Here is a 6,467-nt window from a genome sequence, read left to right on the forward strand (position 1 = left end):
TCTTCCCTTGTCTCAGGTTGTAGAACTCAACCTCTTTCTTCTTCCTGTAGCTTTTGGGAATATACTTATCGTATAACCCGATCTTAAAATTTTCCCATGTGTAGGCTGCCCATTGCTCGGGAGTCAGTGTCTTTCGACGGGCTTCCCACCAAAAGTCAGCCGCTCCCGTTAGCTGGAAAGACACGCACGAGAGTCGCTCCTCTTCCGTGCAGCGAAGGAAAGTAAAGATGCGCTCCAATGCGCGTACCCAAGTTTCAGCTTCGGCTGGGTCGCCCATTCCATTGTACGTGGGCGGATTCTGTCGGAGGAAGAGTTCCTCAATCCTCCTAGCAGGGGGTGGAGGGGGTGGGGTTGGTTCCCTGTCGTTTTGGGGTTCCTCATCTCGATTTCTATCATTATTAGCATTTCTTCTAGCGGTGCGACCTCGTCTAGGCGGCATACTGCAATCTGCGGAACCTTTATTTTAGTACATTCTAAACGGTAGTCTCGAAGGCAATTATAAAGAGCTGCTGGCATGCACAAGTTGCAAAGTCATAGATACTACGTCGTGAATTGACTTGTGAAGGAAATAGAACCCGTAGGGTAATCATAAAACATGTGCGAAAATGTCACAAAACCCATACTAGGGTCAAAAAGGGCATATCATAGAAAATTTGCCTCATCGAGGGCTTTTGCGTCATTGAACAAAAAGAAAGTTTCCATACTAGCGTTGACATCAAAAATAAAAGTCATGGGGTTACAAAACCATCGGAACGAATTCATCGTTTCCGGAAAGACATCCCTAGCTAAGACTAAATAGGCGATCCCTAGGGTATGGTACGGCTGTTCCTAGGCGATGGCAAAAGGTAGATAAGCGGGTCCTCTTCGGGGTCTTCTTCTGGGTCTTCCTCCTCATCTTCGTTGGGCAACGGGGTCTCTCCTTGACCCTCGCCTGTCTCTTGTATGATCTGGGCCGTGCGGAAGATGTCGTCCGTAATCTCGCGAATCGGGTCATACCCGGTGCGGATCCTAGCCGTGGCACGAGGCTCAGTCGTGGCTAGGGGTGGTGACGGCCTAGGGCGAATGATCCTCCTCGTCGCGCCACATGGTGTCGTATCATCCTCCTGCATGGGGGCCTTGCCCCTTTCCAGGAGCTTCCTCGTGTTGGCCATGGCCCTGTCAGCGTTGGCCATCGCGGCTGCGAGTCTTGCTTCTGCCGCGGACATCGGAGGTGGAGTAGCTTCCCGGAGATCTGAGTCGGGAGGTGACGGGAAATCTCTACGAGCTCGGGGACGAGAGGGGCCTGCCTCGTCGTCGTGCCTACCACGGCGCCCTAGAACTGAGGTACGCGGTGGAGGGTCTTGTGGCAAGGCTACCTGGGGCTCGGGTGCATCGGCGAGTATCTCTACGGGCAGAGGTGTCCCTACCGGCGCGTAGTCTCCTGGGAGAACATAGGGTCCTAGAGGGGCGCTGCCCCACAAGGTGAAGCAGGCCTGGAGCTCCGCTACGAAGCTAGGAAAGTCTCCTACTAGGTCGTGGTAATTTTCCCGGCGAAAGATGTAGTAGGATGAAATCTGCTTAGCCCATCCCTGCCACTCGGAAGGTAGCAACAGGATCAATCTCTGGATGCCGTCATATCCTGACACTCCGTACACACTCGCCTTGACCCAATGTCGATGGAAACCGGCGAGGAACTGTCCGAGGTTATCCCCGCGACATGGGGCATAAGTGCGGTAGGACCGCTCGATCTCCTCTGGACTAGCCTACGAGGGTAAAGGTCGTCGTCGTGTGTAGACAGTTCTCGCCATCTAACGAAAGAAAGGAAAAATTCTATCGTCAACTTACAGTAAAACGCGGCATGCAACTTAAATCGATAGGGTTCTAAACGTCTATACTGGGTCATCAAAACGATTCGGTTCTAATGTTGTTGTCTATTGATCTTAAAGCTTGTCATGCGGTGATGATGTACTCTTCTATGTTTCATTGTGAAGTGAGTATGTGTCTAACTTAATAGTTCTAAGTCCTTGTGATTCATACAACAATCATACTTATTCATGCTTCATACATCTCATGAAATTAACTGAAATAAAACTTGAAGGCACTTACCATAAACAAACGTCGGTTGAGCGTGTCGAGATGTAGTGCCAAGCTTTTGTCGACTAGTTCATGAGCATGTTGACTTACTTGATCTAGACTCAACTTAAAAAGGAATGACTAGTATACAGAGCAGAAGAAGGTTGCTCTGATACCACTCTGTCGCGGCCGCGCCCGCTAGGGATAGCGAGTTCGGGGAAATCGCGACGAAGGGAGGGGATTTAGAAGCGAGAGTAGAAAGGGGGCGTATCTAACCTTGATGTCTCGACTTTGTATAAGTAAAACGTTCCAAAACAACATAAGACAATAATTTAACAACAACAGATATTGAAGGAGTTCAAGGGGACATATATTACTAACCCAAACGGGTACCTAAGGAGTTTGAAGACATAGCCAAACCATACATATTGTTTTGATAAACGACATGGTATCTAACATAAATCAGCGTATGCAGCGGAATAACAATAACTCGGGCATATGTATGAAGACATACACCCTGCTCTGATATACTCGTCCTAGCTCAACAAAAGCTCCGCTTGCACACCACATCCCCGATCACAGCTCAACCTGCACATTTAGAAATACATGCAGGGCTAAGTACGAAAGTACTTAGTGGACACATGCCGAAATATACATACATATATACATTATATTGTCAAGCCTTTTAACAGTAGTAAGATACGAGGGTTTTCCTGTAAAGACTCGTATTTACCAAAATATCATTTCTTTCATAAATAACCCGGGCAGGCATTTTAACATCATTAATCACCATATCAGTAACTCGTGCCGTGAGGTAGGCCTCCCTCTACGGACACTGTGATCGGCCAACCCGCTAGATGACTCACGATCACAAGGGTGTACACTAATTCCGAAGGGATTTGCGGTCCCATCCAGAATTCGAATTCGATTAGCATCAGATAGGTAATTAACAACAAAACATAAAGCATTTAGGCACTGACAATATCATTTCAAAATCTTAAGCATAAAAATTGTAACAATGCAATAATATGGTTTTAGTTTATTCGTAAGAAAGCCTCACCTGGTAATGTGACTCACGTCTAAGCCTTAAACTCTTTGCGTTCAACCTTAATTGAAAAGAATAACGCAAGGTCTTAGACCGTGGAAGAATTTAACATAAAAGGGGATGCATAATGTAATTATGCATGGCTCATATTCCTCTTCATTAGACTTAGGGAAACTAGTTCTTGTTATTAAAACAATTAAGCCAACTAGGTTTTGTTTCATGAATTCAAGTAATTACTAATGATTTACTCTCTTTAGGGGTGTTCTTAATTACTAATTTAATACTAAACTCTCTTCGTAAGTAAAGGAAAAGAAATGAAACTCAAACACCCTAAGTTCTTCTCTCCATCTCGCGTCTGCTCTGCCTCATTGTTCTCTTCTCTCTCTCGCGGTCCGTTCCGCTTCTCCGCCCTCGGCTCTGGAGGTCAGCCCTGGCTTCTCGGTCAGCTCTGGCTGAGATAGCTTGGCGGCGAAGTGATCCCTCGGGCGAGACCATTCCTCTGGTCTTGCATTTTTCTCCGCCCTGGTGCCCGTGATTTCTCTGCTCTGGCCGCCAGCGATTCCTCTGCTCTGGCGCCAGCGATCCCTCTGGCGCCTTGACTCCTCTGGCGCCTGGACTCCTCTGGAGCCTCGACTCTTCTGGCAACGCGATTTCTCTGGCGAAGCGAGTCCTCTAGCAACGCGATTTCTCTGGCGAAGCGAGTCCTCTGGCAACGCGATTTCTCTGGCGAAGCGAGTCCTCTGGCAACGCGATTTCTCTGGCGAAGCGAGTCCTCTGGCAAAGCGATTTCTCTGGCGAAGCGAGTCCTCTGCCAACGCGATTTCTCTGGCGAAGCGAGTCCTCTGGCAACGCGATTTCTCTGGCGAAGCGAGTCCTCTGGCAACGCGATTTCTCTGGCGAAGCGAGTCCTCTGGCAACGCGATTTCTCTGGCGAAGCGAGTCCTCTAGCAACGCGATTTCTCTGGCGAAGCGAGTCCTCTGGCAACGCGATTTCTCTGGCGAAGCGAGTCCTCTGGCAACGCGATTTCTCTGGCAAAGCGAGTCCTCTGGCGACGCGATTTCTCTGGCGAAGCGAGTCCTCTGGCGACGCGATTTCTCTGGACTGGACGACTCGGTTCCGCTGGCCTCGTACCCACTGGACTTGTCCCCGCTGGACTTGTCCTCACTGGACTCATCCCCAGTGGACTTGTCCTTGCTGGACTCGTCCCCTCTGGACTTGTCCTTGCTTTACTCGTCCTCGCTGGACTCGTCCCCTCTGGACTTGTCCTCGCTGGTCTGGGAAAAGCGACGGGGACTCCAGTTTCCAAAACCAGAATTCTCCATCCTTATCTCGCCTCGACTCTCATTCATACACAGACCTTAATCTATTCCTATGTGATCATGCTGTGCTTGTTCAAGTTCATCTACGTTTAAAGCCTAAAGTTCTCGTCGTTTAATCAAAGTTTCAAGTCGTGGTTCTACCGGAAAGTGACCTATCATGCTCCTAGTGTTCGTGTTTTTCATGCTGAAAAGAGTAGTATTAGAGGTCGGGAGTTACCTGTTGTCGCGCGCTTTAGTCGGACAAGCACGATGTATCCTCGCTTCTTCGATCGCCGAGGTTCAGACTGAAAAGGGGGTTATTGTTCTTAGGCTGGAACAGATGGAAGGGAACACGGCGAAGGGGAGGAAAAGGGCCGTGTCTTACCTTTAAAGGTGCAGCGAAGATCTTGGTCTTTTCTTCTCCGTGGAAGGCGTCGAGAGAGTGATGGAGCTCTTGAAACTTGCTGCTGGATTTTTAAGAGTGCCGAAGGAATGAAAGGGTGGCACGAAGGGTTGAAGGGGAGTTTAAATAGGGGAGCTCGGCTGGTGTACTCGAGTGCCTAAGAGTGGCAGCTCTGGCTGGTATTGCGTGGCATAGGGGAGGCTCTTCAGTTGCTCGCCCAATGGAGGGGCTGCTGCTGCTCTGACGTTGCTGCTGCTGTTGCAGCGTGGAGGTGGAGTGCGGCTCTTCGGCTGCTGCCCAATGGGAGGAGCTGCAGCTGGCGTGGAAAGAGAGGGGGGTGCTGCTGCTGTGCAGGGCAGCGCCGGCGTGGACTCGGCTGGTTGGGCAGCGCTGCTGCTGTGCAGGGCGGCGCTGGCGTGGACTTGGCTGGTTGGGCAGCGCTGGCGTGGAGTGAGGGAAGAGCTGCTTGTTGCAGCTTTGCGTGGGGAAAGGAGGGTGGCCTTTCGGCTGCTGCCCAATGGGAGGAGCTGCCATGGCTGGCGCCCTTATCCCTCTTTTCTCTCTCTCCCTTTTTCCTTCTCTTTCTAATCATTGTGTTGGTAGGATTGGGTGAGAGGGAAAAGTCTAATTAAAAACCCTTCAGGGTTGATTTTCTCAGTATTAGAAATACTATTTTCGAAAGTCGATAATGCTAAATTAAATCCGTAGATTTAATTCGTTCGCTATTCTCAGACATAAATTAAATCCGTAGATTTAATTATCCTCAAAGTCGGAATTAATTCACGACTTGATCAACCATGTGCACTAGACTCCATCATGAAAGATAACACAACTTAGCTAAGTTGGTTAAAACTCAGATTAATAATCATTCATCACTCAAAGATTCTCATCGCGGTTTTAAACACGCGAAATAAAATAAACAAGCATACTGATAGCTAAGTAACTTTGTCACAGAGATTCATAAATTCAGAAACATAATAGGAAACATAAAACTTTAATCACTAGCAGATAGGTAAATAAACACACAATACTGTAATCAAAATACTGATAAAAGAGTGGGTTACTACAGAGTCTCATCAACATGGTGCAACAAAATCAATTCGACGGTCTTTCTCAAGATGACCCGAATGGACATCTCGGCAATTTCTTGGAGATATGTGATACTATCAAGATAAATGGAGTCCCGGAGGATGCCATTCGACTCCGACTCTTTCCCTTCTCACTAAGGGGCATGGCCAAGACATGGTATCAATCTTTGGAGATTGGTTCCATCACTACATGGGAGAAAATGGCTGAAAAGTTCCTTATCAAGTTCTTCCCTCCAAGTAAGACAATGAAGATGAAGAAGGACATTGTCCAATTTCATCAATTCGATGGAGAGACCTTCTATGAAGTTTGGGAGAGATTCAAAGAGATGATAAGGAAGTGTCCCAACCATGGTTTGGATCAAAACACCATTATTTTCTCATTCTATACCTGGTGTAGTGGTGAGATGCAAAGAGACATGAATGCATCGGCCAATGGAGCATTGTTGGAGAAGAGCCATGAGGAGGCCTCCCACATCATTGAGAATTTAGCCGCAAATAGCTACCAATTTTCGGGGGAGAGGACTATTTTGAAGAAGGTGGCGGCTACAACAAGCTCGGATCCGATAGCTCTCTTGACGGC

General features: G+C 48.2%; 1 non-coding gene across 1 annotated transcript; it reads right to left on the reverse strand.

Annotated features, from left to right (window-relative positions):
- Positions 1 to 6,135: 6,135 nt before the first annotated feature.
- On the reverse strand, positions 6,136 to 6,242 carry LOC131019226 (small nucleolar RNA R71). The gene has a single exon (XR_009100147.1). It is a non-coding gene; the product is annotated as a small nucleolar RNA R71 (small nucleolar RNA).
- Positions 6,243 to 6,467: the final 225 nt, after the last annotated feature.

The sequence above is a fragment of the Salvia miltiorrhiza genome, chromosome 3, assembly GCF_028751815.1.
Source record: "Salvia miltiorrhiza cultivar Shanhuang (shh) chromosome 3, IMPLAD_Smil_shh, whole genome shotgun sequence".
In the NCBI taxonomy this organism is placed as follows: Eukaryota; Viridiplantae; Streptophyta; class Magnoliopsida; order Lamiales; family Lamiaceae; genus Salvia; species Salvia miltiorrhiza.